This window comes from Stenella coeruleoalba (genome assembly GCF_951394435.1).
Source record: "Stenella coeruleoalba genome assembly, chromosome: 3".
Taxonomy (NCBI): Eukaryota; Metazoa; Chordata; class Mammalia; order Artiodactyla; family Delphinidae; genus Stenella; species Stenella coeruleoalba.
Genome location: NC_137148.1, coordinates 22,505,833 through 22,518,351, shown reverse-complemented (window position 1 = coordinate 22,518,351; position 12,519 = coordinate 22,505,833).

The following is a 12,519-nucleotide window of genomic DNA, read 5'->3' as shown; positions in this document are numbered from 1 at the left end:
AGTTTAGCTGATGTATTTAACCATCTTTTTTCTGTTTCTAATAGGCTTAGAACTGTAAGAGTTGCTTATGGTAACTACACCACCTATATTCTATCGTGCCTTAACTGTCCCTCTTTATATTTTCACATCCAGCTATTTTTTGGTGTCTAGAATTTCTCTTAGGTTGTACTCGCTTAGATCAGAGGTTAAGAGGCACAACTGCCCATCTTGCTAATTAGGACAGACCGAGGACTTTTGATCTCTCCATATTTGATAAGCACTGCTCTAAGCCCTTTGCATGCAGTATCACACTGAATCCTTGCACCAGTATAAGCCCTATTTTACAACTGAGGAAACTGAGGCACAATAAAGTTAAATAACGTGCCTCCATGTTACAAAGCTGATGAAAGTTGGAATCTAATTAAACAACATTGTCTGATATCTGAATTCAAACAGTCTGATTCCAGAGCTTATGTTCATTGTCATTCCAATACCTTTCTTTGTCTGTCACATCGATGATATTGACTGAGGGCCTATTGTGAGCCAGGCACAATTTATAACAAATAAGACAACTTATAACAAAATTGCTGATGTCTCCTATGTATCAGGAAATGTATTAGCCACTGAGAAAGATGAGGTGAATGTCTCTATATTCATGCTTATTTCTGAATCATGCAACTCTTTATTCAGTTCACTCCTGACCATCTCCATCTTAACTACTTCAGCCCACAGTCACTCCCACTTTTGTTACTGATACAGTAAACTAACCAGACTACATGCTTCCATGCTCCACCTCTCTTAATAATTGTCCAATCTGTGGTCAAAGATATCCTTTTCAAGTGTAACACACACACACACACACACACACACACACACACACAGAGTTATGTTAGTTCACTAAAATTGTGCAGTGCCTTCTCATTTATTTGTCTTTAGAATAAAGTCATATTTTCTTAACATGGCTTATAAGGCCTTCAGTGTAAATCCTATCTCTCTTTTGAAAGTAATGTATCAACATTTTTCACCCTCAGGCTCTACCTTCAACCATAGTGAATTTATTCAAATTCCATATTTCATGCCTGCCAAATCCTGGGTCTGGCACATACATTTTCCTTTGCGGACTGTGAGCTCCATTAGAGCAGGAACTAAGTATATGTCCAAACCAATATGCCACAATGCCTGCCACATATTAGGTACTTGTGAGTGTTTATTATTTGAGAGAATAAATGCCTAACAGCTAAATTCACCCTTGTTGTTTCCTTGTTCCTCCTTCAGGTTTCAGCTTATATATCACTTCCTTCAGAAAGCTTTAAATCCTTGCTCTAGAAGAATCACACATAACTACAAAGGCCTGTTATTCAAGAAAACCAAGTGTTTTGTTATAGTTGTTGTTGTTTTCTTTCTTTGTGTAGTTTTTACTTTTTTTTTTTATTTTATGTTTTGGCGGTACACGGGCCTCTCACCGTTGTGGCCTCTCCCGTTGCGGAGCACACGCTCTGGACGCGCAGGCCCAGCAGCCATGGCTCACGGGCCCAGCCGCTCCGTGGCATGTGGGATCTTCCCAGACTGGGGCATGAACCCGTGTACCCTGCATTAGCAGGCGGACTCTCAACCACTGCACCACCAGGGAAGCCCTTTACATTTTTATAATACAAATTATATTTTAACTGGCTGGATAGCAAATGAAAATGTCAATTGTCAACCTCAGTGTAAATCTGTAAATATGGGATAGTGGAATACATAGATTCGACTGATACGTCCCTTGTCTAACAGGGGTGCCTCCTCTCAGACCCAGTGGACCACTATAACATGGGTATTTGCCCAGTATTGTAACATCTTCCAGCTTTTCAAAAGAGTCCAGGAAAACAGACTTTCCTCTCTAATATCAATTTTAAAATGTTGACAATCTGTTCAAATTTTAAACAACTTTCCCAGTGTATAACCTCCATCTAAAGTATACTAGATGGGGACCTTCAAGATGGCGGAGGGGTAAGACACAGAGATCACCTTCCTCCCCACAGATACACCAGAAATACATGTACACGTGGAACAACTCCTACAGAACACCTACTGAACGCTGGCAGAAGACCTCAGACTTCTCAAAAGGCAAGAAAATCTCCACATACCTGGGTAGGGCAAAAGAATAAAGAATAAACAGAGACAAAAGGATAGGGACGGGACCTGCACCTCTGGGAGGAAGCTGTGAAGGAGGAATAGTTTCCACACAGTAGGAAGCCCCTTCTCTGGCGGTGACAGAGGGGGGGAAGGGGGGAGCTTCGGAGCCACGGGGGAGAACACAGAAATAGGGGTGCAGAGGGCAAAGTGGAGAGATTCCCACACAGAGTATTGGCGCTGACCAGCACTCACAAGCCTGAGAGGCTTGTCTGCTCACCCGCTGGGGTGGGGGGCTGGGCGGTGAGGCTCGGGCTTCAGTGTTCAGATCCCAGGGAGAAGACTGGAGTTGGCTGTGTGAACACAGCCTGAACGGGATTAGTGTGCCATAGCTAGCTGGGAGGGGGTCTGGGAAGAAGTCTGGACCTGCCTAAGAGGCAAGAGACCATTGTTTTAGGGTGCACAAGGAGAGAGGATTCCTTCCCAGTCTGCCCACAGAAGGCAGAGCACCGCCTAAATGAACTCAATAGCAGAATAACTGAGGCAGAAAAATGGATAAGTAACCTGGAAGATAAAATCATGGAAATAACTACCACAGAGGAGAATAAAGAAAAAAGAATGAAAGAATTGAGAACAGTCTCAGAGAGATCTGGGACAATGTTAAACACACCAGCATTCGAATTATAGGGGTCCAAGAAGAAGAAGAGAAAAAGGAAGGGTCTGAGAAAATATTTGAAGAGATTATAGTTAAAAACTTCCCTAACATGGGAAAGGAAATACTCAAGTCCAGGAAGAGCAGAGAGTCCCATACAGGATAAATCCAAGGAGAAACATGCCAGGAACCATATTAATCAAACTATCAAAAATTAAATACAAAGAAAAAATGTTAAAAGCAGCAAGGGAAAAGCAACAAATAACATACAAGGGAAACCCCATAGGGTTAACAGCTGATCTTTCAGCAGAAACTCAGCAAACCAGAAGGGAGTGGCAGGACATATTTAAAGTGATGAAAGGGAAGAACCTACAGCCAAGATTACTCTACCTGGCAAGAATCTCATTCAGATTCGATGGAGAAATCAAAAGCTTCACAGACAAGCAAAAGCTAAGAGAATTCAGCACCACCAAACCAGCTTTACAACATACGCTAATGGAACATCTCTAGGTAGGAAACACAAGAGAAGGAAAAGACCTACAATAACAAACCCAAAACAATTGAGAAAATGGTAATAGGAACATACATACCAATAACTACCTTAAATGTAAATGGTTTAAATCTCCAACCAAAAGACATAGACAGGCTGAATGGATAGAAAAACAAGACCCATATATATGATGTCTACAAGAGACCCACTTCAGACTTAGGGACACATACAGACTGAAAGTGAGGGGATGGAAAAAGATATTCCATGAAAATGGAAATCAAAAGAAAGTTGGAGTAGCAATTCTCATAACAGACAAAATAGACTTTAAAATAAACACTATTACAAGGACCAAGAAGGACACTACATAATGATCAAGGGATCAAACCAAGAAGAAGATATAACAACTGTAAATATTTATGCACCCAAAATAGGAGCACCTCAATACATAAAGCAAACGCTAACAGCCATAAAAGGGGAAACTGACCGTAACATAATAATAGTAGGGGACTTTAACAGCCCACTTTCACCAATGGACAGATCACCCAAAATGAAAATAAATAAGGAAACACAAGCTTTAAATGACACATTAAACAAGATGGACTTAATTGATATTTATAGGACATTCCATCCAAAACAATAGAATATATTTTCTCCTCAAGTGCTCATGGAACATTCTCCAGGATAGATCATATCTTGGGTCACAAATCAAGCCTCAGTAAATTTAAGAAAATTAAAATCATATCAAGTATCTTTTCTGACCACAACACTATGAGACTAGATACAAATACAGGAAAAAAAACTGTAAAAAATACAAACACATGGAAGCTAAACAATATGCTACTAAATAACCAAGAGATCACTGAAGAAATCAAAAAATACCTAGAAACAAATGACAATGAAAACACGACGACCCAAAACCTATGGACTGCTACAAAAGCAGTTTTACGATGGAAGTTTATAGCAATACAATCCTACCTTAAGAACAAGAAAAAACTCAACCTAATCTTACACCTAAAGCAATTAGAGAAAGAGGGACAAAAAAAAAAAAAAAAACCCTCCAAAGTTACCAGAAGGAAACTGATCATAAAAATCATATCAGAAATAAATGAAAAAGAAATGAAGGGAACAATAACAAAGATCAATAAAACTGAAAGCTGGTTCTTTGAGAAGATAAACAAAATTGATAAACTATTAGCCAGACTCATCAAGAAAAAAAAAGGGCAAGACTCAAATCAACAGAATTAGAAATGAAAAAGTAGAAGTAACAACTGACACTGCAGAAATACAAAGGATCATGAGAGATTACTACAGCAACTATATGCCAATAAAATGCACAACCTGGAAGGAAATGGACAGATTCTTAGAAAAGCACAACTTTCTGAGACTGAACCTGGAAGAAATAGAAAATATGAACAGACCAATCACAAGCACTGAAACTGAAACTGTGATTGAAAATCTTCCAACAAACAAAAGCCCAGAACCAGATGGCTTCACAGGAGAATTCTAACAAAGATTTAGAGAAGAGCTAACATGTATCCTTCTCACACTCTTCCAAAATATACCAGAGGGAGGAACACTCCCAAACTCATTCTACAAGGCCACAACCACGCTGATACCAAAACCAGACAAAGCTGTCACAAAAAAAGAAAACTACAGGCCAATATTACAGATGAACACAGATGCAGAAACCCTCAACAAAATACTAGCAAACAGAATCCAACAGCACATTAAAAGGATCCATACACCATGATCAAGTGGGGTTTACCCCAGGAATGCAAGTATTTTTCAATATACACAAATCAATCAATGTGATATACCATATTAACAAATTGAAGGATAAAAACCATATGATAATCTCAAAAGATGCAAAAAAAGCTTTCGACAAAATTCAACACCCATTTGATAAAAACTCTCCAGAAAGTAGGCATAGAGGGAACCTACATCAACATAATAAACACCATATGTGACAAACCCACAGCCAACATTGTTCTCAATGATGAAAAACTGAAACCATTTCCTCTAAGATCAGAAGCAAGACAAGTTTGCCCACTCGCACTGTTATTATTCAACATAGCTTTGGAAGTTTTTAGCCACAGCAATCAGAGAAAAAAAAATAAAAGGACTCTAGGTCGGAAAGAAGAAGTAAAGCTGTCACTGTTTGCAGATGGCATGTTACTATACATAGAGAATCCTAAAGAAGCTACCAGAAAACTAGTGGAGCTAATCAATGAATTTGGTAAAGTAGCAGGATACAAAAGTAATGCACAGAAATCTCCTGCATTCCTATTCACTAATAATGAAAAATCTGAAAGAGAAATTAAAGATACACTCCAATTTACCATTGCAACAAAAAGAATAAAATACCTAGGAATAAACCTACCTATAGAGACAAAGATTGTATGCAGAAAATTATAAGACATTGATGAAAGAAATTAAAGATGATATAAACAGATGGAGAGATATACCATGTTCTTGGATTGGAAGAATCAACATTGTGAAAATGACTCTACTACCCAAAGCAATCTACAGATTCAGTGCAATCCCTATCAAACTACCAATGGCATTTTTCACAGAACTAAAACAAAAAATTTCACAATTTGGATGGCAACACAAAAGACCCCGAATAGCCAAAGCAATCTTGAGAAAGAAAAACGGAGGTGGAGGAATCAGGCTCCCTGACTTCAGACTATACTACAAAGCTACAGTAATCAAGACAGTATGGTACTGGCACAAAAGCAGAAAGATAGATCAATGGAACATGATAGAAAGCCCAGAGATATACCCACGTGCTATGGTCACCTTATCTTTGATAAAGGAGGCAAGAATATACAATGGAGAAAAGACAGCCTGTTCAATAAGTGGTGCTGGGAAAACTGGACAGCTACATGTAAAAGAATGAAATTAGAACACTTCCTAACACCGTACACAAAAACAAACTCAAAATGGATTAAAGACCTAAATGTAAGGCCAGACACTATAAAACACTTAGAGGAAAACATAGGAAGAACACTCTATGACATAAATCACAGCAAGATCCTTTTTGACCCACCTCCAAGGGAAAATAAACAAATGGAACCTAATGAAACTTAAAGGCTTTTGCACAGCAAAGGAAACCATAAGCAAGATGAAAAGACAGCCCTCAGAATGCGAGAAAATATTTGCAAATGAAGCAACTGACAAAGGATTAATCTCCAAAATATACAAGCAGCTCATGCAGCTCAATATCAAAGAAAGAAAACCAACCCAATCCAAAAATGGGCAGTAGACCTAAATAGACATTTCTCCAAAGAAGATGTACAGATTGCCAAGAAACACATGAAAGAATGCTCAACATCACTAATCATTGGAGAAATGCAAATCAAAACTACAATGAGGTTATCACTTCACACCAGTCAGAATGGCCATCATCAAAAAATCTACAAACAGTAAATGCTGGAGAGGGTGTGGAGAAGAGGGAACCCTCTTGCACTGTTTGTGGGAATGTAAATTGATACAACCACTATGAAGTATAGTATGGAGGTTCCTTAAAAAACTAAAAATAGAACTACCATATGACCCAGTAATTCCACTACTGGGCATATACCCTGAGAAAACCACAATTCAAAAAGAGTCATGTACCACAATGTTCATTGTAGCTCTATTTAAAATAGCCAGGACATGGAAGCAACCTAAGTGTCCATCTTCAGATGAAAGGGTAAAGAAGATATGGCACATATATACAATGGAATATTACTCAGCCATAAAAAGAAATGAAATTTAGTTATTTGTAGTGAGGTGAATGGACATAGAGTCTGTCATACAGAGTGAAGTAAGTCAGAAAGGGAAAAACAAATACCATATGCTAACACATATATATGGAATCTAAAAAAAAAAAAAAAAGTTCTGATGTACCTGGGGGCAGGACAGGAATAAAGACACAGACCTACCAGAGAATGGACTTGAGGACACAGGGAGGGGGAAGTGTAGCTGGGATGAAGTGAGAGGGTTAGCATTGACATACATACAGTACCAAATGTAAAATAGTTAGCTAGTGGGAATCAGCTCCATAGCACGGGGAGAGCAGCTCGGTACTTTGTGACTACTTAGAGGGGTGGCATAGGGAGAGTGGGAGGGAGATACAAGACAGAGGGGATATGGGCATATATGTATACATATAACTGATTCAGTTTGCTATACAGCAGAAACTAACACAACATTGTAAAGCAATTATACTCCAATAAAGATGTTAAATAAATAAATAAATAAAAATAAATTATACTAGATGTCTAAATATTCTTTCATATTTAATCCCAGTTGTTCCGTTATGTAGCTGTAGCATGTAGAATATTTTCTGTTATTAATTTTCTTCCCTCTTTTTCTCCTGTTAAACTCAAAGCTCTGTGAGGTGAGGGATATATATAGATAGATATAGATATACAGGAGATATCGATATAGATTTAGCCACAACTTTAGATTCAGTACATAGTCAACAGCCTAGGAACAGTAGATCCTTGATATATGGCCCTTAAACAATGAGTAAAATCTTTAAAAAAAAAAAGTATTCTAGCCGATCAATCCGAAATACATTGTAAACTGATTATATCTACTATATTGGCAGAAGGGCTTGAAATCAAGCAAACTGAATTACTTTTATGTGCCAATTCTACAAAATATATATTTTCCACACAAAATGCAGTAGTTCTACTAATAATCACAACTGCCAATGTGTAATTTACTGTCCATTTTAGGCTAAGCAGCTATAAAAGAATTCAAAAGCTACACATACACACGCAATCCTGCCTTTTGCTGAGTAACTCATTTTGAATTTAGCTTATTTCTTTTGGTCTATTTTATGTAAGTGTTAAATTTATAAGTTTAATTATAAACCTTGTTTTACATTACTGAAATAATTGTAAATATTGGAAAAATGCAGAGGATCAGTCAAAAAAATTGCAAATTAATAAAAGGCTGTTTTCTCATGATTTAAATCACTCACACACATAAGTATTTCCTCTTAAGCAGTCTTACAGCTTCTTGGTTCTCTTTGGTTAAACAAAAAGTGTTTCATTAGCTGCTAAGGTGAAGAAAGAATTCACTGTTTTATAACATGAAGTATTATTATATCTCCACTTCTACCTAAGGAACCCTTTCTATCTTCAACTCCAGTCTGTAAACGATTATTTCTGGGCAGAGATGAGAATTCTTCCTCTGCCCTCATATTATAGAGCACATAATGGTAGAGAAGAAATAGACAAAGAAATAGATCCAGCCTAGATACAGGAAATGATATGGAATAAGTAAGCAAACAACAGCATTTTTCAGGGCATATAGAAAAGAGGTCTACCTACCTCCACAGAAGCCACTGATATGATTTTACTGGGATAATTTTGAGTAGTAACTTAGGGTATTCTGAAAAAAATAGCATACTTTCTCAATCAAGGGCATACCTACCCCTGTATAGAATACAGTGGTGTCCAGGATGGCTTATGACATCAATATAGATGGTCAAATTCATTTGAAAGAAATAATGGAATCCATCATGGGCTAAAATAAAAACTGTCTACTTTGCTACACTGCTTAATTGTTTTATTGTTTTCTCTGTATAGAAAACATAAACATTTATAAGTGGTTTTACCATATATTATATAATTATGTTATTTGTAGATAAATGTTTAAAAATCTTAAGTATTTCTTATATCATCAAGTAATTTCAAACATCTACATTTTTTTCTCAGGACTCCCAAAATACAGAATTCCAATCCCAAGTAGATTTTAACTGATTATTACAGTAGACAAGTTAGTCAAACACTGAAAAATCATCAACTTTATAAAAAGCTTGCTTCATGAAGTTAATATATATTTATTTAAGCTGCATTTCACTAACTCATATAATTAAATAAAATGTTTTGTCTGCTTTTCAATGTCATTTGAGCATAACTGAATAAGAGAAAATCTGGAGTGCATATTTTCAAACAATGACAAAAATATGAATATTTTCAAGTAATCATGAAAATATACAGTGTAAGATATTATCTGTTTATACACAGACTCCCACTCTTAAAAATGTTTCCCAAAATTGTTCCTGTTTGGTTAAAACCAAAAGCTAGTTCACAATTCCTTATCAAATGGCAAAAAGTAAAACTATTCAATAGTTTAGGAAAGAAAATATATTTACTAAAATTATCAGGGGGATTTCACATAGGCAGCAAGTCCTGTAATTACTTTTCTGATTTTTGGAGAGGAAAACCAGAGACACCTTTGCTATTATTACATGTGTTTCCAGGCTACTTTTATAAAGTTCAAGACTTGTGGATTATATTTTATTGGAAAGGCAATATAGTTTCAAGAGCAATAACTACTATTAATAATAATACTTTCTCTAGAGGTTGATATAGAAACATAATAGCAAAAGCAATACAAGGTATTTTGATGTATTTTTTCCCATTAGAGTTTCTTGCACTGACTATAAAAAGCTGATGTGTAAGAATTTGGGATTTATTTGTTTTGTTTTTGTATTCTATAATGCAATAATTGCTCATTTCTTTGAATGCAATAATTGCTCATTTATCCATTTAGATAAGAATAGATTTCTAGAAATAATAGATCTCTGACTATCTTGACATAGCAGGGCCTAAGCTATCTCTAGGCAGCATTATAAAGTTGAAAATGTTTTTAAAGTGTTTTTTGTGTGTTTCAAAATTAAGTATATTAAATTCTCATTTAAGGCAGTTATAAAAATAAAACTGGAGTATTAATATAATCTGGAACTATTTAAGACAACAATTTTAATGCTTTTCTTTACATTAAAAGATTAGTTGCATAGGGGAGAAGAAAGGCCAGTCATTTTCACCTGAAAGTGTCTATTCAAGCACACCGGTAAGCTTCATCCCAAAGCAAAAGTCAGCTCCTTTAAAACTGATCATGACTTGCCTCTTCCTACAATTCCCTCCCATTTGAGAAATGCAGTTTTAGACAATCGCACTAGATTTTTCAACTGGCTATGGAGAAAAGAGTAAGATATATGTGTGATATTATTATCTCTTTATTCTACAATATTCAATTATTCTAGTTCATGCAAATTTACACAATAGAAGCATTTTAAACATTTTGAAATTGATGGGAATACAAAGTAGAATTTAGTTAAACACATAGCAAATAAGAAAACATCAGTCTAATAATTTTCATCATCCAGCGCAGTGTCATGTAGCCATTTCAAAACTTTAGTCTTCTGTTATCTTTGATGAGACCACTTTGTCTCACTCTAAGTGACATTAATTCCACTTTTCATAGAAAATAAAAGACTCTAGATAAAAATGGAACTATTTTCTTGCCACTAAACTTTAACATTTTCATCAATCCCTACTGTCTATCCTATTTCCTAAACCTAATTCATCCATCTGGATTACGATCCTCAAATATTCCTGCCGTCTCATGAGTGGGCTGTCCCTTTTTCAATAATCAACTTTCTTCTGCTACTCCTTCTAAATTAGATCCTTCCCAGAGAAAGTTAATGATACACATGTCTCTTCATTGTCAAAAACTACTTTGTACATAAAATCCCCTCTCTCTGCTATTGTTTTTTCTCTTTCCCTTTATAAGGTAGAGCTGTTGAAAAAATATTTTTCATCCTATTGTTTTATAATTCCATTCAGCCTTAAACTCTGCATTTTAGCCACGGCACCCAGAATGAAATAAAACTGTTTTGCCAATCATCTTGGTGAAGAATGCCATGAACTCTTTAGCTGAAGGGCACTCTGCATTGAGTCTGTGGATTGTATCCTCACACAGCAAGCATTTTCATCCTTTGCGTTTTATGATATCAAATTCCCATAGTTTTGTCCAAAGCCATTTCTTCTGGTTTCCTTTGCAGTCTCTACTTCCTTTAATTTTTTTTTAACATTTTAATGTCTTAAGAATCTTATTTTCTTTTTCCTCAAAGCTCTGTCAAAGCAAACTCATTCAATAGCATGCTTCCAGTTATCCGCCATAACAGAAATGACTGCATCATCATATCTCCTGTTTAGATTGCTCTTCTGAGCAAGTCCTCATATATCACTGTTATCTGGACATTTTCACTTGTATGTCCAACAAGTATGTAAAATTGGATTGTTCACATCTTTTCATTAAATTTTGCTTGTTTTTTTTTTGTTTCTTTGTTTCTCTTCTCAAAAAAAAAAAAAAGACACAATTCACCTTGTTTTCTAAGGCAAAAAATTAGATATCGTCCATGATTCTCTTGTCTGTGTCCCACTTATTAACCACATCCAATCAGCTTAAAAATGCCATTAATTACATGTCTAGAATGCCTCTTCAAACCATGCATTTTCCCATAATCCTTCATCTTCCTAGATTTTTCCACCATTATCTCTTCCTCAATCAATGGGATAACGGGATTACTCTGTCTCCTAATTACATTTTGTTTGTTTTCAAACAAACATTCTCCAATCCATTTACATAAGGCACCCAGATAAGCTTACAACTCTATATTTCTTAGGCATTATTTATCTTTCCTCCACTCATTCATTTCAACAGATATTTATTGAGCACCTGCTATATGCCAATCATAATTCTATGCACTGATCAGATGGTGATGAGCCAAATAAACAAGGTAGATTACACTGGGCTTCCAGGCAATACCTTGTTGAAAGTAAAATATTGAAGCTGAGAATTAAAGGATGAATATGTGTCAGCCAGCGAAAACATGAGGATAGAAGAGAGGATTTAGGTTACACGAAAAGTAAATTTGAACTTGCTTGCATAAGAAAGATCTTGTTGATTTTGAGAAATTGAAAGATCACTGTGGTTGAAATTCAGTAAGTAGAGTAGTGGAAAGAGATGATGCTTGCTTGGGAGACAGGGTTCAAATTGCCTTTCATATTGATAAAAGTATAAAGTATTGGATGGCTTTAAGAAGATAACTATTACCATTTATTTAATTTATATATATATATATATATTTTAAAGCTCATACATTCTGCTGTGTGGGGGAAAGAGGGGAAGTCAGGAGGCAGGCTAGGAAGCTACTACAATAGATCAAGGAAGAGCTGATATATCATGGACTATAGCAGTGGCAGATATATTTTATACTGTTTTTGAGAGGACAGCCTGATCCCTTATCATCTCCTTACTCTCTCTCCTCACTCTCTCTCCAACCAACAATTTATCCTGCAGTCATATAATATTTTGTTTCAGTCCTAAAAAGTGCTTTCCCTTCACTTTACGTATTTTCTCTCTACTTAGACACTGAAAGCTATCCACTTAGACTATACTTCCTCTGGGAAGCACCCTCTGCTTCCATAATATCTTG